Genomic DNA, 25,937 nt, shown 5'->3' with positions numbered 1-25,937 from the left:
TGACCTCAGAGGAGATGTGAGATGAACGTTAGCGCCAAACCGCTGATGTCGCGACCCGTAATCGTCCAATCTGCCGAACAGCGAGCAGAGCGAGCGGCGAGCACTGAGCTGTTTGTTGTTGTTCAGGGTTGGAGGTCGAATGTGTGAATAATCCAGCCTTGCAAGAGCGCCAGCTTGATGGCTGATATCCAGAAGCTTCCAGCTTATATCTCTCTCACACAAGCAGAAAGAAATCATTTATGAATATGTGGATTGGCAAGAGTCTAAATATGGGTTCAAACCCAAAACAGTAAAATATGACTCCTCATCCAATATGGTTTCTATTTCTTTTCATCAAACCTATCCTCGCTGGTTTACCTGGTAAACCTTAAATAACCAGCTGTGGCAGCTTTTTCAACGTAGCGGCCCATCTTTACCATTGCTATGTACACAGAAAGACGATCACAGACCTTCTTTTCAATCGCATGAAAGGTTTTGTATGAAAAATATTACGTCATAGTCAAATTTATAATAATTCTTCACTGTTTCATCTAAAACCATCTCTTCTTGTGTTGCCAGAAAAAAATTCACTTGTTTGGCGGGGTTCACACTGGTGTGTGTGAATCCCAAAAAAACTAATCATTAAGTTATTTAAAATAAGTTCCAGTCAAACAAAAAGTAAAGCTCAATTTCTCTCAGTTATTAGGTCTGCAAAAAAGTACTCCAAGTGAATATGTGTCTCATTATGCATATGATGGTAATTCAATAGAAAATAGGATCTTCTACATACAAAATATATACTTTCATTAAATGTGTAAAAAAAAAATTTTTTTCACACTTTTTTACCTTGGATTTGTTAAGTATAAATTATTTATATAAACACTGTTGTCAGCGCTTTAAACGTGCTGGATGTTATTTATCATGGTGAGAATCATTACAGGATGTAAACCTACTCAACCATTTTATACTCTTTGGTTAACTGGCCTTCACTGTCCGCACATAAACTGCTGCTTTGGGATATTTTTATTTTTACATCATTAAAAGCTTTTCACCACCATCTGACTGTTTATAGAGTGCATCACCTAAACAAATAAATTACAGTTTCAATTACATGATTTTATTAAATTCACTGTTCTTTCAGTATGTAGACAAATTGGAATAAAGGCCTTTTTGTTTTTGGACAACTGATTGGAATCACATATTTTCTAGGCAAGTACTTCCACAATCAAGTAACTGTGCTACCATCAGTTGTTATTAAAGCACTACATTTGTGAAAATAACTTAAAAAACTATTTGAAACCTTTAAAGTGGCTTCTGTCTCTTTAAGAAGCTCCTATTCTTCAGCACACTCCCCCTTCAGCACATTTTCACAGCACTGCTCCTGTTTACAACCATTCGTAGGAGCATTGGACTGAGAAGTAGCTCACACGAGAAGCTCAGCAGACACAGTTCCACCAGATGTTTGCTAATAGATGTTGCCACAAGCAGAGCAGGGGGACGGGGGGGAAATGCGATCTGTGGAACTGCTGCGCGGACTCTGAGGCTGCGCGTTGTATGAGCAACCATATGTTCACCCTTGAATGGCTGCCATAGGAGATTCAATGATTTTTTAGACATGCATGAAAGAATCAAGACAACTCTCCTGATATGTTTTTGATGGGACAATAATGTTGTAACATAGTATAATTTATGTCATGTTGTAATGTTATTGTAATATGCGATTATTCATAGTGATGAGATATGATGAAAATGCTAAACTGCAATGTCATAATTAATTTTATTGTGTATCATTATGTCCCATTCCCATAAAATGTGATTTTGGTTCTTGTTTACTTTTTGTTTCATTTCAGTTTTGACTGAATTTGCCTGTTTTACTTAAGTCAATTCCCAAACCAAACATGCATTTTTGCAGGAACTTCCAACACATTTCTGGCCTGGAATTCCTGCTAGAAGAAGTTAGAATTTCTTTACCTGCACTGAATCGTGTGCCGAGCCTGACACTACGACTCATGGCGTGCATACTGTAGATGATGCTTCTCAGAAATCACAGTAGCAACAATTATGTTCAGTGTAATTTCACTTCAGGAGGCCTTGAAGCTCATCATCAGCACTGAACAAACTCACAGCCCAGCTAAATGATATGCTGACTATTTTCTGAAAACACAATTTAAAAAAAAATGCTACGCTGTTCCACCTCTCTGCCTCAGCATTTTTTTTTTTTACAGCATCTCCCCGCGCTGCTCTTCCTTCCATCTGTGAAAACATCTGGAAATCTCTGGAAATATTTAACAACCTTTACAATGAAAAGGGAGCATTTATTTTAGCGAATGTCTGAGCCAGGAACTAATGAAAAGATTCCCTGGCTTTGGCATTTGAGACAGCGCATTAAAAGCAAGAGAGAAAACGGGAGCTTTCGGTCCTGCTGTTTGTTCGGAGTATCAAAGAGGTGCAGACTTTCCTTTTCTTTCTCTCTCTCTGCTCTCATTTAGACTCATCTGATGTGAGTATGGTACTTACACATGTAACTATCCAAATTCAATTTTCTGTGGATATTTCTAAGTAGTGCATGCATTAAAAAACTGTATTTGCACATACACGAGCTACACTGAATTGCATGAAAAGAGTAACTCCTCCTGTCGAGCTTATTACCCTTACGCCTGGGCTCGAGAAGGGAGCAATTAATCATATTTTTGCTTTGGGTTAGAATACTGATTTCCTTCTCTGCACAAAGGAAATGTAATATTATCAGAGCTGGAAATTCATCCAGCAGTAGGTACAGTTTAGCTCTAAGGCTTTCTGCTCCCTGTCGAGTCGAGTGCCATAAAATGATGTGAGGGGAGCTGGAAGACCGAACGACTGCTGCTCAGCTGGGTGCTGGAAATGAACTGTCTGTCTCTCCATCTTTAGTTAATATGTTCTGTTACCAAGGGGCATTTTCAAAATGACTCCTGGCAACTACGTTCACCTGGTTGAGATTGCTTGACAGTAGCATGGGTGGAGTCCTAATGGAAAGAAGCGATCAGCACAGAAGGTGGAGAATTTTGCTCCATGCATCATTAACAGATATAGGTGTATTCTCTTTCTTAAAGTTATTCATTGAGTCGTCTCCCCGCAAGTAAAATCCGTTCATTTATCTAAATAGTGTCCATGCAGCATCGCAGTAAAATCTGATTCTTAAAATGTGTTGTACAGGTGCTCGATAAATGAGATAATAGACTAACGTATCAATGATAAGTTAGTCTATTTCACCTGAAAAAGTCCAACTTGTTTAAGATATAAATTGATTACACAGAAAAATTATGTTCTGAGTGTGCTGTATCTCAACTAAAGTTGATTTAAAGGAAAAGGTGTTGTAGTTGAAGGTGAACAAGCTATAGATGAGGCTTTCAGAGACTGATCAAGAATTTGGAGATGAACCAGACATGGACTGCAGCTTCAGCTGGTGCTTTAGCGTCCACCAAACACAGACATATTCAAGATATGGTCTACAACTGTTGTATTTCTTGTGAAAAAGGAATCCTCTAAAAATGTATCTTTAGATACTTTTTGTCATGCTTCTGTAAGTATTTGGAAGACAACAAAGGAATCATTTATTTCTGTATCATTTGAAAGATGCAGCTGGAATGTTAAATATCTTCTAAAATACTTATAATAGTAGTTAACCTTTAACCAATTATTTATTATAAAAGATTGTGTGTTGCAGATTGTTTGACAAAGGTAATAGTTAACAGAAAAAAGTATTTATGAAATATTTATATTCATGCATCAAAGCTTATGACTCTAAATTTGTTAGTTTAAAAAAAAGTATCAAATTACACACTGTGACTTGACTTGTCAGTTCCAAACATATCAAGAATGCTTAGTTGTGATTGATTTAATAAATACAGGATTCTGAATGATTTATTGCAGTATTTGACCTGGCAATCAGTGATCCAACCCAGTTCTGATCTCTGACAGATTGGGGAACCTCTAACCTGACTGGCAATAGCTGTGTGCAGAGATGTAAAGAGGTGCTACATAGATGTAGAATATGAGCTTAGAGTTTTGGAGAGAACAAAGATCATGCACATTTAGCAAGGACTGAAAGTGGAAACAATTGGCGCAGGTGCTTCCATAGAAGTATTATATGGAGTTTGTTTCAGAACTAAAAATGTTGTGACCACAAACTAAAGTTTGTTGTTCAGAAACCAACATGACAGGTAAGACAGATGCAAAGGTGTGTGTATAATTGACTATTTTTGTGTTGCTTAGTCACAGATCCTCAGGGTCGCTTGTCTTTGACAGCATCAGAGCTAACTTTTTATCCGCTGCTTTTAATTACCTCTTTAATTTGCAGTTTGATGATCAAGGCACCCTTCTGAAATTAGAGGAACCTTGAAAAGTTCTCACCTTTTTTCATTTCAAACTCTATTAGGAGCTTATTAAAATTCCAGTTCTCAATGGTGAATGCTTTTTAGCCATTAGTGTGATGTCACATCAACTCTCAGCAGCTTGATTATTGTGTGATGTGCCCTTGTCTCTGTTCTGCGAGCGTTCACTGAAAAGGCGCTCCGTCGCTTCAAAACAGGATATGAAAATATACAAAGCCAGGTTTTTATTCCCATGTTTATCACCTTGAGTCTGGATAAGCAGAAGATGAAAACATATAAAGCAGAAAAACAAAAAAGAAAAAAAAAAACCGAAGCAAAAACACCCAGCTGCATCTCTCAATTCTTTCAATTCGTTCCCAGTGAAAGGCTCAGTTGTTGTTCTTCCTCTGTTGAATCAGTTTTCTGACACTCGATCATTTTTGCTTGTATCATTTCCAAAACACATGGGGAGAAAATAGCTTCCCATTCCAGGAAAAGGAAAAAAGTAGGATATGAGATTTTTAAGTTTATTTGCAAAGTTCAAGCCAGAGCCAATTTTCAAAGAGCATCACAGAAAAGTTTAACCACACGGAGAGAGAGAAACTAGCTAAATTAGTTTACACCCAGTGTTTTTCAGCTGCAGGACACAAACTGTGGTTTCTGCTGTGGGAACAAAGAACTCCTTTCTCAGCTTGGCAGTGGAGTAATTAATGAGCAGAGGTTGACAAAATGTGGGTTTTCAACTGCCTTAATTTGCAACATTTGCCTTCACGGTCCCAACTCTTTTTAACTGTTGTTTTCTATCAGTTTTTAATATAACCTAACATGTTTTCTAATGCTGTTTAGTTCAAATGTACATCTTACTAAAATTAGCTTGTGATTTCTGCCTCAGGCTGTTCATGGGCTAAAAAGAGAAATGTCACAAAAACCCTGAAGCCAGACAGATTTTACATTGAAATTCACATTTTTTTTTTTTTTTTTTTTTACAGAAAGACCACACATTTTTATCTGTAAAAGGAACACAGAATGCAATTTGCTGGGATTTACATATTTCCACTCAGAAAGCTCAGATTTTTTTTTCTGTCTTCATCCCCTGTCTTTATCTCACACCTGTCCTGAATATGTGAACAGCACATCTACTCATTGTGTTAATTATGTCTCTATGTTGCTTGTGTTTGTTACTTGTTCCTGTCTTGGTTCTTGATATTTGAGTTTTAACTGAGTAATAACTACATTTGGATCAACTTTGACATGACTGAATGCCTGATCATTGTTCCTATTGGCATGGCCCACAAATCTCACAACAATTTGACTGTTATTTATTTCATTTAGGGATCAGTCACTGTCTCCATACTGTCAATAAGCTGCTGTTTATGTGACACTGAAATTATTTGGTTTGAAAGGGAGCAAAGATTTGCTTTATTTCCAGACTGTTATGAGGATACAATAATTATCTGAGCGTGTAGAAAGGTGCAGCATCACAAAGAGGAAGGACTTAGCAAGACAATGTCAAACTGTAAGCTGTTAAGGTAAAAAAAAAAAAAGAAGGGCGTCCCTGATACCTTTAAAATGTATGAATACTTCTTTAAGTGTCAGTTTAAGGAGGATAGGTATATATGGAAAATAAGCTATGACTCAGTGGTTTAGATAAATACGACCATTTGGGTCAGACCGGTGTGTGTCTCTGCCCCCACACACCACTAGGCAAAGAGAGAAGATGGCTCTCCCAGTGCATATTGTTCTGAACAGTGCCCAGACAATAAACAATGATAATGAAGTGTATCAATGGAGTATCTATTTAGAACACCCACCACTAATGTCATACCATGGACTGTGCTATGTATCAGTGACGAATTTATTTAGGGCAGGAAATAACTGTGAAACTAACAGAGTATGTTTATCTCATCTGGCGTCTGATGTATGTAACTCAGATCTAAATGTTAAATCAGGGCCTTTTCCAGCCTGGGACAGGTTCTTGCCTGACTTGTACTATCGCTCTGATGTTGTGAAGTGGAATTAGCTGACTCGTGTCTCTTTCCTTAGAAAGAACACAAAGTTTTTAAAACTTTAACAGTTGCCAACACACAATGTGATGACTAAAGTAGAACGTTGAATACATTAGACTTTTTTCAACCAACATTTTTTGTCAGGAAAAATGTTTAATCTAGACTTGAAGTTTTTTTTTTCTCTGCTGCATCTCAAACAGGAAAATTCTTCAAAAAGGATGAAGCAAAAATTTTCTTTCCAAAGAAGCTTTATGCTCACAAACACATTTGGTTGACTTTATGGTCTGACTGCAGACTTTCAGAGTTGTTCTCAGTGTGTAATATGTCTCCATCCCTCAGCAGTTTCTTCATTTGAAGTCAAGAGCCCAACTATTTCATAGTCCTGCAATTTCAGACCGCACATTGTCATCCATAGAGGCCACTGCAAATCCATTAAAGCAGATCATTTTAAAACATAGAGTTCCTATACAAAGTAGCTTTTATTTTGTATAGGAACACTATGTTTTAAAATGATCTGCTTTGAGAAATAATAGATTGCTGTATCGTTATTCATTAATTTTTTTTAATGTTTGGTTTTATAGTTTTAAAATATACCAATATATACATTGTAACAAGTATGTTAAGTAAATAAAGGGGCAGTATTGGTATAGTGCCATTCTATATCACAGTAAAGTAACTATGTTGCCTTCAGTTTTTATAAAAATGCTGTATCAAACATAAGATGAACGAAATTTTACTATGCCATTTGACACTTCACATCTTTTTAAAAGTATGTAGGAAACGACAAAGAGAAACACCCTTTGTGTGCTTTGCTTCTATTCAGTAGTGTACAGTTAAACTCTATCAGGCTTCTTCATTAGTCACTTTGATATGTTTCATGTCTACATTGATGTCTTGAGTGTTTTTATCGCTAAACAGTTTTTTATTACAAAGATCAAAGTCATATTTCTGATTCCAGTTTTATATCTGCTTATATATCTCAGTTTTGAGGTTCTGCCTGAGCTCCCAAGAGAAAATTGCTTTGGGAATAAAGCACATGAACATATTCTGTAATAAGTTTTTCCTGGCTTATTGCAGTGGGAAAAATGTTCTAGTCTGATGTTTATACACACTCTTTCTAGTAGTTACGACAAAATGTGATGCCCATCCTCTGATTATCTGCAGCCATTTATCTTTTCTTCTGTATTTAAACAGAAGCCCTTAACTGTTTATCCTTTATTTGCCTTCTGAAATCAGAAAAGTCACAAAGAAAAAAAAAAGACATTTTCAACAAAAAGATGTATTTATCCCAGAGGGATGAGATATCTAAATGCCAATGACTGGAACTTATGTCTCTAACTCAAAGAGAAGTTAAAAGAGCATAGAAACAAATGATTCATTGATGTTAAATGTGGCTTTAGCCAGCGGTGAGTTGAAGATGAGTCGTTGCTGACCAAACATCTTTTTCAGATGCGAGCTGCACAGTGAGACCATTAAGAGCTTTATCTACGAGGAGTGAAAACCATAAACTCAGTGAGGGTTGCAGAGATTGATGTCATTGAGTTTTTTTCCTCCTCTTTCTTTCCTTTTTTGTCTTTTGGTTTTTCGGCTGACAGCAGCAGTTTGTCTCCATACTGAGCGGAGAAAGCTGGAGCAGTAATGGACCTAGCTCCCAGTCCGACTGCTGCTGGCTTGCATCAACGGATCATCATGTCAGGCAGTTTCTACTCCATCAAGCTTGACTGCCAATCCAGAACAAAAACAGTTGGATGTGCCAATTAAAGTCCCTGTTTCAGCTCCTTCTGTCTTCTCAAAGATGTGTTGTACCTCAAAGAGAAAGCCACATTAATCCATTTAGTCACATTCCAGGGTTACACCTGGAAGAGGCAGCAAAAAAAAAGACATTCTGAGTTTCTAAGATTGGAAGAGATATTTAGATTTCTCTTTCATTCTTTATGCAATAACAGTGTCTTTATGTATTATCCACCTTTATTCGATTTACTGGATCAAAACACTCTGTTATTCTCTCATCTCCGGCTGATCTGACGACGCACACTTCTGATCAAACTTTTAACTGTCTGATCAAAAGTGCTTTAAAGGTTTCTGGCGTCGTTTTGACGAGCACATGTTAAGAATTCTTTTTATGACTTTATTTTAGTTTTTTTTTTTCATATGAAGAACTCAAGGGGTTGAAATCCTAAGGGATCAGGACAACAGTAAGAAACTGATTATGTACATCCCAACGACTTGACTGCAGGCAGTCCAACTCACAGATTTATCCCAGCATTTCAAGAAGGAAACTTCTCTCAGGAGATGAATACATTAATCAGTGCTGCCATTCAAACCCAAGGAGGGGTAACTTACTGAACCACAAAGAATTGCTTTAATCAAACCACTTCATGTTACAAACATCTAGTAGGGACTTACTCACCATGTTTGTAGTTATGTGCTGCCATTAACTTTGCGTTATGTCCGTCTTATAGAGAGCTTTCTACAAAACATACTGGTGGCTTGGTGTTTCTGCCTACAACATGCTCTTGATTGTTTTTCCCCTAGGAAGTAGACCAGGCCCAGCTTTTCCAGGATTTTGCTGTGTCTGTTTCCTCTTCTCTTAACATTTAGTATGTCACAGTGGATGTTTGCTCCTACTGGCTCTCATAAATAAAAACAGGCAAACGGTGGAGGGTGGGTTTCTCACTCATCTCTGGATTTATAAGTTTAGACATCTATCATGTATCATATGATACTCTTACATCCCTTTCCAGTTCTCAGACTGATTTATGTCATTGGAGTATTGCAGCACAGCAGTAAAGCCCAGCTGTACTGTTATTTGTTCACTGTGGAAACGTACTGTCTGTTGAGAAGTACGTTTTAAGTCAGATTTTCTTGTGGATCATATAGGTTAAGAATTTTAGTTTAGCAGTGGCTGGTTGCATGAATGTTAAAATGTATGCATGTGCATCGACTGTAAAGGAAATGTATGATTTCCCACCTTTATGTTAAGAAGAAGGAACCTGGAGGAAGAAAAAGCTGCTATTGCTTCTAAAACAATAAATATTAAAATCAGCTTAGACTCTTGAGTTCTCATGAAAATGCCCACTGTATTTAAAAAAAAATTAGCTGTATAAATCTATGTTGCTTGTGTGATTAATTGCTGACAAAATACATAGATCTTTAACTAATGCAGGATCACATCAATCAGTATCTAAGGTCTTGATATGTTTTGCATAACTGCACATAGATGAAAAGGTTTCTTGAATCAATCAGATCCAAGCAAATTTGTCATGCATGTAATTTAATACAGTAGTCTACAATAGGTTATAATGCCAGGTATTAATTTGCTGTCAGTTTAAAATCTGAGAATGTGGACACAAGGTATAAATAAGTAAACAGGATCACAAGTAACAGAATCTGATCTGTTGAGATGTCAAAAATAATGGATTCATTTTTATTGACATCTCATTATCTCTGTTAAATGTTTTTTCCAAAAATTATGTTAACATGAGACTTCAACACCATAAAAAATATTTTGTAAAGCCATAACAATCTGAAAACCTTCAAACCTGCACAATTATGTTTTGTTTTTCAGACTTAAAGCTTTTATAATTAGTCCCTTAGGTTTTTCTATGCTATAACTGTCGCTGTTTTTATTTTTTAAAGAGTGGATTATTATGAAGAATTCCCCAAAGTTTTGGATCCATCTATAACAGAGGTCCTCAAATCCAGGGCTGGTGTCCTGTAGCTTTTAGATGTGTCCCTTGTCCAACACAGGCTGAATTAATTCCGCAGTTGCAGGGAAGCTCTCCAGATATATTCAATATTTATTTTATTTTATTCTGGAGTAACCTCACAACATTGGAAGCTCAAAACACTGTCCTGAGCCGTATGCAACGAAATTTCGTTCTGTATACACCCTGTGCATGCAAAATGACAATAAAGTCAGTCTAAGTCTAAGTCAGATTCCTTCTAATAACCTCATTAATTAACTCAGGTGTTAAAGCAGATATATATATATAGAAGCTGCAGGACACCAGTCCTCAAGGACTGGAGTTGAGGACCCCTGATCTACAATCTAACACTAAAATTTTGCTGTCACCATTTTCTGCCATCAAAGCTTTTTTGAGCTTCTTATTTCATGTGTTGAGACTCAAGGTATCCAAAAAATGTGGACACTCACAGGAGAACTGGTTGAACTGTCCCTACCTGAAACACACAATACATTTAAATCATGTGTTTTAATCATTAACATGGGAAGGAGAAGCTTCCCATGTGTTTGGGTATCTCATCTTTGATGCAGCTGAGCTTTTTAAAAGTAAATAGATTTACGGGACCTGACCTGTTCAACGTGGACCTGATTATCCTGAAAACTCGCCTCTTTTCAGCTCTTGCTGTAACATAGGCGACAGGAGGACACTTTTATTCCATAATAAAGCTTTTCATGCCTCATAATTGCCTCTCATTACCTCGGCATTTATCTGCCTCCCGTCTCCTTAGCGGGATAAGAATCAATCAGCGGCCGCTCGTCTTTGCGGTGTCGCTGCTGCTGCTGCAGCCGTTGGGGGGGAAGTGGCGAGCGTTTGTGGGTCGAGGAGTGGATTAGGGACGCCACCCGGAGCTGCTGTGATGACACCATACAATCCTAATGGGCTTCTTCACGCCCTGCTCACCTAATCACCCATATCAACTGCTGTCACAGAAGAGCCAGAGCCACTTATTTATTTGATTTCTCCCACATTAAATTATATAGGATTTAGAAAACGGATTAAATTTTTACACTTGTAAGAAGCCTTAGCTACTTAATTATGGCTGAAAATAATAGTGCAATTATTTTTGCTGAGGCTGAGAATGGATTTTTATGGCCTTGGAGTATTTAGTTAATTATAATGTTTCTCTCTGAAGTCTAATTTCTGCTCAGAAACTTTTCATGATGATTTGAAGGTTGTTTTTCTCACTCTGTCTGCTGTGACTATGAGGACATTGTTTTGCAGTTTGTTATTTATCAGTGCTACTGCTATCAGTGACACAGCTCATCATTCACTGGCATATTGTTCTAGCAAACAATGGGTCTGTGTTTACAACAGTACAGTTCAGAAATCTGATTTCCTGATCAATTGCCTAGATGGTTTTGTCTTCTGCACAATGACTTGTGATGAGATTGTGACAAGCCAAGAGTGGCACAATTCAGTTCAATTCAATTCAAATTCAACCTGAAAATACTTTATTGATCCCAAAGGGAACATAAATAATGTTATCACTCATATTTATTCAAGGTTCTTCAGAGTTATTGGAGGACTGTGGATGGGAAGAATCTCCTGTAGCTGTTTGTATTACTGTAGCTCTGAAGAAGCCTCCGACTGAAGACACTTTTTCACTATGAAGCAGTTTAATGCAAATTATGCTCACACAATTTTCTTGACTTTATGAAAAAGCCTTCTTTGCACCATCATCTCCAGAAGTTCCACAGTAGTCCCCAGAACAGAACCGGACTTCTTTATCAGGGTGTTTGGTCTTTTGTGTTCCCAACTCTGATGCTTCGGCTCCAACAGATGATGCCAGGCAAGATTAAACTCTCTCTTGTATCCAGCAAATCATACAGATGGGTAGAGGAAGTAAATATGTGGATTTTACTGCTCTCTTTGTTGCATTTTTTGACCCATGTATGAATGAAAAGGTATGATCTGTTGATTAATATTATCACTGTTGTGATTGCTCAATATGCTACTCAGGGTTTTTGGAAGAATGCTGAACCTGAGACTGAATTGAAACCTAGGAAAAGTGGAAAATATATTTAGAAAATGTAAAGTATGGGGACGTTTCGACCTGCGATAAATTGTTGGCTTGGGATCCTAAAAGCTGCATTTTGACTGGAGCCAGCAGCCACTGGTCTGCTGATGGACCAATTTTCAATTGAACTATAGAGTGGGCTGTGGCAGTCACAGCCTATTTCATTGTGCATGGCTTCCAAAATGGAAATGCCATTCTTGCACTGTATTTAGTTAATCATACCTGAGGTTTCTACTTAGAAACTAAGCATTTTCTACTGTTGAAATAGCCTCTACCTCCTCATAAGTCCTGGTGTGCCTTCTGGGCTCAGGTATACACTAGGAATGTATACCATGAATCAATTTGGATCAAGCCATGGACGCATATTTGAGTGCACTAGTAGAACAGCTATGAAAAGATGCCATTTTGAATATTGAATATGCATCATATTGCAAACTTCCCTGTGCCTTATCCATGCCCTGAATGCTTCTTTAATTTTTCATGTCTATTTAGATATTACAGCAAGCAGCAAAGATGTTCCAGTATTTTTGTTTTTTTGTGTGTGAAAGCCTTTGAGATATGCAAATACACAGATAGCCAGGTGTGGACAAAGAGTCTTTTTTTCCTTAGGCATATATATATATATTTTTGAAAATCAAGTTTTCTCTTTTAAACTACAAAACAACAATGCAACTCAGAAAATCCAAATGTTTTAAAATACTTAAATTTATTTTTCCATGCCTATTCTTTCCTGGAAACTATAAGATAAATAAATAAATTCCATATTTTTTCTGTTTTTTTTTTTTTAAATCTGCTTGAAAATCTGAGGATCTGCCATCACTACTCAGGTACATTGAATATGTCTAGAAACCAAAGGGCTAAGGAAAGGTGTAGGCTGGGACTTTAACAAGCAGCTTACGACTGAATCAACTTACTTGTTCCATAAAAAGTACTGTCATAATGAAAGGATTCCTTTCAAAGTAGGGTCTAGAAAAACCTGATGTCAGCTTGAACCCAATAGTTCAATAATCTAATTACACTCTATTTACACATCTTGTTTGGGATTTTCTCTTGTGCAAAAACAATGTTAGAATAGCTATAAAAAAAAGCACACCAGTGACAATCTGCTGATGTGTACGGTGATGTAAAGAGTTGGGGGCAGGGGGTGAAAAAAACAAAAACAACAACAACTCAGTACAACTTTAATCTGCAGCCTGGATGTAAACACCTGCAGGGGAGTCAGACAGGGAGTACAGAGGGTCTGGAATCTGATTCCATGTGTCCTGTGAATGTTGATTCAGGCTGCTTTTTCATGGGCCAGGAGGGCGCTTGTTTCCCACGAGATGCACTTGGTTGTATGGAGAGATGTTGTTGTTTGAGTTGGATACAAATCAAAGAAAAAGACCTCCAGCTCTTCTCTGACTGACAGCTTAAAGAAAGAAATAACTAAAGTGTATAGGTAGAGGAAGACACCCTCCCGGCACTTCAGATTCAGACAAGTTTTCCCACAAACTTTTCTTAATATTGTCTCACAAATTAAATCCATTCGTTGATGCAGAGAAAACAAATGGGAGCGCGGTGTCTTTGTCAAAGGTAAAAACTGAAAATCTGGATCTTCTGCATTCTCGGTCATGCCTGTCACGTAGCAGCTGGAGCATCATTCTCCATCTTGTTTGTCCTGGTGATATCCCGCTCTACATGGCTGATCCTCGGCACTCAGGTGAAAAGTTTCCTTCGTTAGTCACAGTTGGTTTTACTGTTCCGTAGCAAGATGGAAGGACAGGAGGAAGACTGGCTTCGCTGAAAAAGACTGAGATCCCCATGATTACGAAAAACATGTTCCCTGGAGAGGCCTTCCTAATAATGTCGTAATAAGATTATCAAATTAAAATTTACATTAAATACTATACATTTGACAACAATTATTTGAGTACTGAAAGTAATTAGATGTACAAGGTCTGATTGTGTCACACTAATTAAAAAAACTCTGTCACCTTTTGGCTTAAAATGTTAAATTGCAAGGATAAGATTTTACTACAGTTACTATAAGAAGCATCTTAGCGATTTATCTGAAAGTTTGTTTTTTAATCATACCACATTTAACTGCAGTAATTGTTAGAAACAAGAATTGGGTGAAGAAATCAAGATTTCATGTGGATTTTCTAGTGTTTAGTCCTCAAGCAGGACTAAAACTATTTAATGAAATCCTGTTGAAACCATAAGTCAGCATACACCAAGAAAAGATGCATACACTTTCCTCACTGTCTGAAGAAAAACCCAACTTTTATTGTTTTATGTCAGAATTATCAAAATTAGTTCAATTAGCAAAATACAACAACAATGACAAAAAGAATATGTCAGAGATTTGAATATTAATGTTTCCAAAATTGGAACTTATAATGACCAGCTTCTATTGAATAAAAAAGATAGATCTTTTTCAACTACAAGGTAAAGCCAAGATGATGATGTCATGGCTTTGAAAATTTTCTGATAGGTTAACTGACACATTTGAAGTAATCAGAAGCACACCTGTGGATATATTTTAAAGCCATGTGTGGAAAATACAAGGGCACTTTATTGTTGGTCACAATAAAAAAAATAAAAAAAGATCAGCCAAAACATCAGCAAGGTGCCCAACAAGTTTCCCCTTAGGGCTGATAAAGCTTACTTGACTTTACTTGAATTGTGGCGCTGCAGAAGTCTGGTTCATCCTTGGGAATAATCTCCAGATGCTAGAAGGTTCTGAGTTCATCTGTTCAAACTATTTTACACAAGTATAAATATGATAGAAATATCCAATCATTAGTCTGAGAAAGCAAATTCTGTGTCTTACTTGAAAGCCAATGCAGTGTTTTTCTCGTGTTACCTGATAGATAAATGTTCAAGATAGGGAAAGCTACAGATAACACTGCACTGTTTTAAAAAAAAAGCAATCATCAGTGTTGTTCTTTTTCTCTGCTCATGATCTGATACACATTACTGATTTGCCACTCTTTATTTGGTCAACCAGATTGGAAGGTGTGAATTTACCCTTTAGTTGAAAAAGGAAGATTTGGAAAGAGCTTTTCTTGTTTGTTCATTCTCTTCATTGAATGCAACTGCTGTGCGGTTGCACAGTTAGTATGGTGTTCTCAAATTTGACAGTCTTACCGTGGCTACTAAAAAAAAAGTTAATAATAATAATACTTCCTGCCTCTGTGGCTGTCCGTGTGAGTAATATTCAGTCGAGTATGATAGTGTTTATTTTGAACAGGATTCTGTCTCGTTTGGTGCCCTCTCTGTGGAGATGTAAAGAAAGGCTTCACTGTGGACAGTTAGTTTCTTTTAGATAATGTCACATTTGACAACATATGTGTGAGAAGATTGATAGAAAACAAAGTTCTTCAAAGCAAAATTGGAAGAAATGTGCATATTTCTCCCTCTACCGTGGAGAATATCATAAAATCATTCAAGCAACCGGGAGGAATTTCAGAGCACACCTAAGATGGACACCCATGATTTCTAATCCCTTTAGATGGCACTGCATCAAGAATCCTCATTCATCAATAATTGAAAGAAACACTTGGGCAAAGGAGTAACAGAAAAGAACTCTTGTGTTAACCTTGTCCACTTGGCCAGGCTCAGTGGCAGTTGGGATGCACCAACATTTTTCTACAGCCAAACATTACAGCCTGGCTAAAATGCCAGCTTTTGTGGTGCAAAAAAAGACATTTATAAATAATTTCAAAACTTTTTCCTTAAATAATACTTAATATATTTTGTATTATTCCATTAAAAATACATTTAGAAGAGGTAAAAGTATAATTAAAAAAAAAGCTTGATTAATCTGATAAGCTTTACTGACTTTCTCTTAAATTGATTTTTGGTTTTAAAATCCTAACATTTTTGAGGGTCCCCATAATTGAGCTCCTCTCCTATCGCTCTTATTCTCTTCAGTCCTTATCACCACACCTTCATCATGGCAGCTTCCATTCAGTGGTCTTCTTCTCATTCAATCTAAAATAATGTCTCTTACATATGGCTTACTTCTAATTATGTAGAAACTAATTAAAACAGGACGTCACAATTCTAAGGAGACACAAACTTGGCAGAGAAGCATGCAACATCCGATCGCTTTTTTTGTGGTGCTGCATCCTGTCAGGTGGACACACATTTTTTCTTAGTCATTTACGGTAATTATTGTGTTCATTTCCATGTGATGGTGGCCTATTATATGAGCAATTTGTACAGCAGGTATAAAAAGCCACAAGTGTCACAATTTAGTCATTTAAAAATCCCAAAAAGTGATATTTACATATGTTAAATATTTTTAAAACTGGACATGCATACATCAAATGAGTTAATAAATTTTCATTTTAAATGAATAATAAATATATAATTTTTATTATATCAGTTCTTGTCATTATATGTAATTTACCTCTTGGTCTTGTGCTTGCAAAACATAATAAATATATATTTCCACAATGCACAGCTATAAACTGAGAACAATGTGTTTGTTACTATACCAACAGTCTACCTGCTGATGAGCTATATTGTGTGAGTGGAACGTCTTTCTGGTGGAGTCATTGTGTCTCTCCACCAGGTGCCAGGTTCCCTCTGGTGTTCACAGGCAAACGCCAGCCAAGGGTCCAGAGGGGTTTGGTGTTAATCCTTCTGTGTGTCCCAAACTGATCCGATGCCATGGCATCACAGAGGGCTTCAGCCACGCATAAACAATCTAAATTGAAGCATGATGCATTTAGGCATGCCAGCGTGTGAGATTATTAGGTCGCCATCTTTGTTAGAAATGTGCCCCTGCTTTGTCGAATAGAAAAACGACCAGCCTACAAATTCACAGTGACTAAGGCTTAAAACTGTGAGGAAAATAATTCTGTTGTAATTGAAAAAAATATATAAACTGACTTCTTGTGCTTCTATTCTTTTCTAAGTTTTGATCAAGATCCTTTTAGAATGTTAAAAGGAAAGCACTAATAGGGAAATTGATTCATTTCAGATATTTTCCAACCCTCAGTTGTCAGGTGAGTTTAGATTTTGGAGGACGTGGTAACAATCTGCTTCTCCACGTCCTGAATATGAGCATCGGCCTGAAAGTCAGAAAGAAAACCTGAACAAGGGGAAGGTAGGCTGCATTCACCATTCCCTCCTGCTTTTTTTTTTTATTTTTTATTTTTTTTTATGAGTTGGGGGTTGAGGACTAGTTTAGCAGCAGCTCATCACTCTGTATGTGTGGATTGGCTAAAACACTATTAGACCTCTGAGGGGGAAACAGGATGTATCAATCTACAGAAACAGGGTCGCTGCAGCCAAGTGATGGGACCGGTGGCCTGGACCCGTTGACAGGTCAATTATTCCTGCAGCTGAATTACAGCATATAATATCATCCCCAGCAGAGGGAGCGGAGATGGAAACACCCTGCGGATAAAATCTGCCACTTGCTATATATTGACTCAACACTCCTGCACTGTTTCCAAATGGTAAAATCAAAGTTCACTCTTGGATATACCATCTGACACCATGTTGCTGCCTGTGACGAATAGCCACTGAGAACTCATAATTTAGTTCCTTTATTTTACAGAATTGGACTTACAACAGAGAGGTGACTGGTCTGCAGAACTACTTCAGGTATGAGGGTCAAAGGTTGTGAGGAGTTATTCAGAAGAAAAAATTTTTTACAAGTAACAGAGAGATAAAAAAAAATCCCAGTCAATTCAGGTGTACAAGAGTAGAAACAGCAATCCTCCCACAGGCTCTTAAGTTAATTCCAGACTATTGATATGAAGAAGAGTTGAATAAATAAATGAATAAAACATGTTTAATATTTTATTTAGCATGTGTGGATTATATACTTTTGCCTAAATGTTGTTGATTTTTATAGACGTGCCTTTTTTTTCCCTCTAAATGTCCACAGTCTTTCACCTTTTCAAGACCTATAACACAGATCATAGATCGGAAAGGGAAACCTAGAAATCACTTTCTACAGCAACAGTCTGAAGCTCATTCTACGAGGGTCCAAGGATGTTCCCAGACTGAAACAGATACTGTATATAGTACCTCCAATGAGTTCTGGCTTTGCCAGGGGGTCTCCTATGTGTGATGTTGCCAGAAACACTAAAGTTTGTGAAAGTAAACTGCTCAGGCACTTTGAGAAAACTCACTGTCTGTTGTCTCATCTTTTCCCACCTACAGTTTGAGGAGTTGAGCTTGGTTTCTCAGGTGAAGAGGAGCTGCAGGCAGCCATATAGGGGCCAGATGGGAGACGAGCTGCTGACCAATGAGTGCACAGATGCTTCAGGCAGGAGTATTATTGTCTGACTTTGACATGACTGAAATAACTTTTTCTCATGATGAAATGTGCTTTTTAAAGTCTTGTAAACAGTTTTGTTTAGGTTCAAAATATCTAAACAAAATTGTCTACATTGAATTTCCTGTAGCGCAGTGTTTCTCAGATCTGGGATGCTGTCCTGAAAAACGAAGGACAGTTTTTCAGGACAGCACAGTACAGTAAAGCATGCGCTTTAAGATCAGAACTAAGTTGAGTTGTTATTGTCAGGCCTCTGAAGAACATAATGACCAGCAGCTTCACTCCATATCAGAGGCGTTGGATCCATCTGAATCCTGATGACACAGGTTGGGAAGCACTTCTACAACTCTGTTCTTTAGTCTGAATGCTGTCGGACTGCTTTTCCCAAAGGACAAAAGAATACATAATGACATATGTGTAAATATACTCATTACCTGGGGCCAAACATGCAGGCTGTCACAGAAACGAACTATGGTAATCATATTTCATGCAACTCCGACCTGACACGCTGCATCTCAAGCGTTTTTAAAAGTAGCGAAGAAGAAAAAAAACTCATGCTTCACTGACCCATTTATTTTTTAATGCAGTTATTCCCCACCATCATGGGCACAGATGAAGATTAATGGCATGAAATATAGTGGAAATAAAAGGAAATTATAAAGCCAACTACAATAAGTGTGTTTGTGTTTACGACACACACAATAAAATAGATCCTGTCTCCAAAACACTTTTCTTTATTACTATGCATGATAACAAATCTTGTTTAAACACAACTAAAATTGTGGGATGTTGAACTAAAACTGGCATTTTATGGCTTAAATCCTTGCAAGAAATGGCCACATTCAACCAAAGCAGCATTATATTAAAGTTTAGACACTGGCATGCAAATATGTTATCTTTATGTATCAGGATCTGGATGAAAACAAAAACCTTCACAACTTTGGAGGAGTAAATCAAACTCTGTTAGCACCATGGCTTGTAAAAGTACATATACTGCCTGAGTTTTAAGTGCAAGCTTAAATTTTATTGAGATTTTATAAATTACGTCCATATCAAAGTAGTGCATAATTATAAAAAGTGGAGGAAATAAAAATGCATGTTTTTTCACAGATTAAAGTGTGACATGTACTTACAGTACATTCATCCTCCTTTACTCAGGGGTAGTGCTGCAGGAGAAGTATCAAAGTGCAGACATGAAGTCAAAAGCAGCATAACGATAAAAGAATCTAATAAAGAAATATCACAAAGTCAACTTAGGAACACAGAGACCATGATATAAAACCAGTGTGCAAACAACAGAAGAAACTAGCATAGAACGATCAGAACCAATTGATGACATGGAAACCAAGTGAGCCCAATCAGGCTGGCCCAATGACCGAGGGAATCCACATTGAAACACTGGAGGGTGGCCCACTGACTGCAGAAACACACAGAAGAGCTCTGCAACATGGATCAGAAACCTGAATACTGCTGGAACCGACAAATGAGTCTTGTAGGAACGACCTGAAAACCATTGGAGGAACTCGTGAAGGAGCAATGGGGAATGGTTTCATCAATGAAGGAGCTTTGGAGGTGAAACTGGAGATTGCAGGAATCAAAATCAGAACTCTGGACGATGATGATGAGATCTTTCCTGGAGTAGACTGAATCCCTCACAGGTACCCCCAGGGAGGTCAGCGACCCTAAGTTGAGAGCTAGGAGAAATTTCTTGAAAAAAAGAGGAACAGGAACAAGAACCTGAGAGCAGGGTGAGTCATGTTCTTGAAGAAAGCAACTTGAGAGTGAGAAGTCCAAGGACATTTGGTCCACTGCTTATAGCTCACTTTCTATAGATGAACCATCTGGGTGGCCAATGAATGCACAACGAACAAAAGAGATCCATGACAAGCAATCTCAAAGCTCCAAGAACTGCAGCCTGCCAGGAATAACCCTATAATGGATTTGGGAAAATTATATCACAAATTATTAAGATTATTTTTTTCAGCAGAGTTGGTGAAGATGAGCAGCTGTTGAAGCTCAGGTCGAATGGAACCATCTTCTGGGAAAGAAAACAGGGGTACTCAGTGTGTGTTTATGTAGAATCTAAATGAGCTTGTTCCCACAGGAGGCAGTGCTGTGCCAATTTTTCCTTTTGGGAAAACGTTCATGAAAAGTTGGAAGGACAGAAGATGGAGGCAGGGAGATGAAAGGAGAGCAATTTTGCCTTCTTGTAGCCACTGAATCATCAAAGAGAGAGCCTGCGCGTTGAAGCAGTTTGTCTGGAAACAGCAGCAGTGCACTCTTTGCTTTTATTACTGTAATAGGAAGAAACGATGCACAGACACTGACCCTCTCCCTCCAAGAGACCCTGTGTTTCCCACAATCCACTGAAGTATCCATTCTGACTCGCAGCAGCCCAAATCTCCTGAACTCTGGGCTCCCATTGTGTGTGGGGAAAACAAAATAAGGGAGAACTCTTCCTCTGGGGACACAGCTGTGGACCTAGCAGGAGCAGCTGGGGCCGGATTAACACTGGTAGTTACCATAATTATTATTATTGGACACACAGAGCTGCTCCTCTTCCTGGGTGACATCCTTATTGTGGAGTCTGTCCCAGTAGCTGATCATCACTATTCTTCTAACGTCCTAAGAAGACTGCTTTGTTCACTCTATCTGTTATACATCTAGACATTGATATTAACCAAAGTTAAAAGAAAATGGTATTCACGATGAGGTAATTGGTCAACCAGTTTTGGCTGACCACAGAGATAGGAGAGACCAGATGTGGAAGGATAAAAAGGAAAGAAAATGTTTCTTCACTTGTGTCACTGCTTACTGTAAAAACATAAATAAAATGAAATTCAGGCACTATATGACTGACTTAAAATGAAGGGTTTTTTTTGTCAGAAAAAACACATCAAAAGAGACCAAATAGTAAATTTTTTCATGAAATAGATCAGCTTTCTTCTGACGTTTGTCTAAACGGTTTAGGAAGATGCATTTTAATCTCACTGTCAGATATTAATCCTGACTTAATCTTTTCTTCAACAAAGTCTTTAAATACAACTTAGATGCATGAAGGTATTACAAATTTTTCAAGTTAAAGTAATGACTGAAACAAAATGACAAACTCGGTGTAAAACATCCCACAGTCATTGTAAATGTTACTGAATTTCAAGTGGACCCCTTTTTCCCCCCCGCCGCTTCTCGTGGTGAAAATAGCCTCAGAGTTAGTTTCAAGTGGGGTTACCTGAAGAAAGATGCTCCTGTGTCCTTTCAGACAGCACAGTAATGAGAAAGCATCATTTCATTAAGGGTGATGCACGTCTCACTTCCTGCTCCACAGCATCACAAACATTTGCCTCAGGCTTCAGAAACCACTCTGTCCATTTATAAAGCTCTTCCCACCACTTGCCCTGCCGCCTCTGACATTTGAATTGGAGATAACTTTTATTATTGTGGCAAACACGATGCGTTAAGGGTAAATATTGCAGGTTGAGGTTGCAGAGGGAGCAACTTGTTTTACAAAGTGACGCCTGGAGGTGCTTCTGCGCCTCACAAAATGCAATGCATCTTCAAAAGAGAAGCTTTTCAAACTTTTAAAAGCAGTGCCACCAACCCTGGTTAATTTGTAATAATGTGTATTCATGTTTTGGTGTGTGTAAAAGCGTAAGCTATTTGCTTGCTAACCACTTGGAAGTGTAAAAACCCTGTCTAACTTTTCAAAGTTGTGGTGTTAAAAAAGAGACAGAGCTGTGATATAATGCATTGAGGAGAACTTTGATGTGGAGTTTGAGGACAGAGACACCTGTATGGCTGTAGAGACATTAAACAGGTTTTGCTGGAGCACAGAAGCCAAATTTTGGCATAACTGCAATGCTAAACAATTTTTTAATTTTACACAGCTACTATCTACCCCTTAATGTGATGATTTCCGTTTTTCCACACCAGTAATCACCCTCCTCTGACTTTCGTTTTTTTTTTTTTTTTAAATTTAGTTGACAGATCAGTGTTGTGAAAAAAGTAAACTTGCATACTTCTCTAATCAGTGTCAGAGGGCAGGGAGAGGAACACAGCTAATAGTATAATAACATCAATACATAAAGATATTAAATAAAACTTTATTCCAAAACAATGAGGCCTTGCAACAGAGGCAGAGGACTGAGGACTCATCTTTTGTGCAAAAATGTGTTTACGTTTCAGCTAGATGACTAAGAAAGTAAAACAGGTACTCACTCTTCTGCTATGGCTAGTTTTCTGCTACTTAAACCCTTGAAATCTTAGTGGGGTTTCTTAATGACTTCTGGTCATTGACATCAGTTTTGTGAGAGTGCTAGCACAGAGTCAGATAATCCCTAAATAAAGCTTTGATCTCATCACGGACAGTGCCTTGCTGTGTGTTCACACCTCGGCTGGTTGAATCCTGTTGGTTCAGGCAGTTGGAGCAAATAACAGTTTCATGCACTCCAACCACTTCCTCCTACTGTGTGTTGTGGCCAAAACATTGTCTTTTTTTATTTACTTGGAAGATGTACTGATGTTAAAGGCCAGGTGCCATCTGCCATGTTGCTTTCCATTTAACTCAGTTTTTATCCACCCGCCATCCCAATTGCTGTTTCCTCAGAGTCGGTGGGAGGTTCGATAGAGTTTTACAGACTGTAGTAAAACCTTGTGGCCCTGATTCTTCACTCAATCTGACAGCAGTGCAAGCCATCAGCAAACACTTGCCGCTGATGCAGCATCGTCACTTGCAGTGCTTCGAGCATCCTGACTGTCAAAAGCTCGGCCGCTGCTAGCAGGGTGACATTTCAGAGGCCAGGGAGCAGCCATGAGGGTCAGAAATAGAAAAAGGGAAGCTCCAAGGAGGAATAAGGAGGGAAAGGAAAGGAAATGTCAGGCTGAGGTCTGGGACTACAGAGCCGCAGGATGTCCTGGGGGATGTAGAGGAAAGAGTTGGCAAAGAATACAGGGAAATTTCTGTTTGTATGACAGTTTGTGAAATCATATTTATGCATGTTGTGTGTCCACTGTCAGTCAAATGTTTTGCATCTACAGCTAGAAAAAAGCCAGTATTGCCCTAGATTAGCTGTAGTACTGGATGGTGATAGGAACCAGAAATGGAAAGGAAAATGTTTTATTTAATTATTTTTATTTTTTCAAAATAACTATGTATTCCTATATGCAGATGTGTAAAAGGCTTTCTGTGTTTTTATTCTATATTCTCAGGACTGTGAACTCAAGAACCTTAATCTGAGACAGCTCACTCACAGAGGAACCAAATCTGGATTGAAATACATCTCAGTGTTCAGCAGAGGTTTCAGTCAAAACGTAAGTAAGATCCTGTTAACCTCAGTCGAAATAAATGACATGCTTCAATACGTTTCTGCCAGGGCACCTCTGTGTACAGGTGCATTGTAAGAAATTAAAAAAAATATTGAGAAGTTGGATATCCTTGGATTACAACTTTGAATTTAACTACTGGAAAGAGGCAGGAAAAAGTTGGTTTACTGAAAAGTAGGCCAATTGTACATGTAACCCGCAATTAGTAAAGGACTTTTACTTTTGCGGGCCCACTTCCTGCGCAGTTAAAGATCCTCACCTGTTTCCACTGTGATTGTGGTTTGCTGTTGGCGTCTTCCTTAAGAATTCCTCCAAAAATCTTTAAATCTATTGATTTGATTGCTGGGTGAGTTTATTTGTTAACAGTATTACCTTTTTATGTGGTACTTCTGCTCGATTGCTCATTGGAGCATTGTTTTATTAGAATCACTGGCATTGTTTACCTGGACCGTCACCGGGATTCTGTCGGTGCTGATTGTGGCTCAGTACGCCCCACTCTCTTCAACAAGGTAACTTGTTGCTGAATTTTGTGCCTGTTCTGACACCTTTACATTGATGCTGAGGCACTGAAGTTTAAGATAAAATTGATCAGAACAGAATGTAGCTACACTTAAGTTGATATTGCGCAGTATATGTATTTATTTATTTATTTATTTATTTTCCTTCCCTCACTCTGCTTGAGTATTTGATGGTTAATTTATTTTATTTTTCTTGATTGATATTTTGGAAGTGCACTTTAACTTTAAATTGATTAGTTGAAATATGATAGTTTTGTTTTATTTAAATTATGGTTAATTTAACCTGTTTGAAATGTTTATTTAATTATTAGGAATCTAATTATTGCATTTGCATTTAGTATGCATAAACTAGATGTTTAAATTTAATAATTATTTCCTTTGTATTATATTTGTACATAATTGTTTTTGATCAAACACTTAATGGGTTTTCTGACCTTTTAGGTCGGGTTTTTTTTCTCCCCCTGTTGGATCAGATCCTCATCTGGATCGAAAGATGGCGAGCTAGGAATGGACTATGGACTTTATGATTTGGAAATCAATTTATTCTGAGTCAATTCTCATGTGTTGTTGTAACTGTATGTGTTTTTTTTTATTATTCAAATCACTTAATATATATTCAACAAAACTAAAAGCACTGCCTCTTGTTTTTTCACACCTCAGGCTCCTTAAAGGCCACTCTTCTGATGCTGCTTTTGTAGCCGCAGTTAGATGCTTAGCCCATAACTGTTACATACACTACAGTATCTCCACTCAATATTTAGTCCAGGTTTACTGCATCAGTACTGACAGGTAATCATTCTCCTTTTCTGCTAATGTGGACTAATGCTTGTCTTCATTGTTTGCCGTGGTGTTTTTCACATTTCTCTTGAAAATAATCCATCTATTCCCAAAGGGATGATTTACTGTACTACAAGCACAGTGAAACTAGGGGCCATTGAAACAGATATTTGTATTGAGCAGGGTGGACAGGTGCCAAATGCTCATCAAATCAAAATAATTACAAATCTTACTAGAAAATTGATGCAAAAAATCCTGTTAATGCTTGTGTACCTTTCTCTATCCCACGTTTCCTTTAGTTCAACTCTCCATTATTTTTGCATAGAGCCAGTTTTATTTCCAATGGTACAGGCCTCCAAGAGGTTTGTAGTTTTGCATGCTCGTGTCTGATTTATTACTAGAAGATCATATTTATAAACATCACACATCTCAGTTCAGTTTCACAATACTAATTGTTTTCTTAACATTTCCCCTAATTTTAACTCCTTAGTCAGTTCTTGTGAGAAGAAAATAAAATGTCTTTGTTTACAGCATACTGTCACTGTTACAATTTAGAGTATTTATTTTATTCTGTTTCACAGCTTTGAGCATGAAATGTATGAGCAGGACATTCGAGACATGCATTTCCAGCTCCTCATAGCAATTTACTGAACAACATATTAAAAATGTGTCATTTAGCTCAACAGCAATCCCATTTGAAATTAATTTGAACACAGTATTAACTAAAAATGCAAAAAACAAAAAAAAATTGTCACTTTATGGCACTCACATTAAATCCCCACTGTTGGGTTGTATACGTTGGACCTGGGCCTTCAGAGAGAGTTTATTGATTTTTATCCACTATCATGATGTTGCAAATACACAATCCACCATACTATACAAAATAATGCCACATAATGAGGGCTGAGGTCCTGTTCAGGTCTGATTGAATTTGAAGCGTCCCACT

The 25,937-nt window shown here is 37.7% G+C and overlaps 1 long non-coding RNA gene across 1 annotated transcript; it reads left to right on the top strand.

Moving 5' to 3' along the window:
• Positions 1-18,512: 18,512 nt before the first annotated feature.
• On the top strand, positions 18,513-24,768 carry LOC111607063. The gene is made up of 4 exons (XR_002752296.1): positions 18,513-18,703; positions 23,583-23,684; positions 24,121-24,205; positions 24,656-24,768. It is a non-coding gene; the product is annotated as an uncharacterized LOC111607063 (long non-coding RNA).
• Positions 24,769-25,937: the final 1,169 nt, after the last annotated feature.

This window comes from Xiphophorus maculatus, chromosome 23 (assembly GCF_002775205.1).
Source record: "Xiphophorus maculatus strain JP 163 A chromosome 23, X_maculatus-5.0-male, whole genome shotgun sequence".
In the NCBI taxonomy this organism is placed as follows: Eukaryota; Metazoa; Chordata; class Actinopteri; order Cyprinodontiformes; family Poeciliidae; genus Xiphophorus; species Xiphophorus maculatus.
This window is presented reverse-complemented; position numbering and strand designations above follow the sequence as displayed.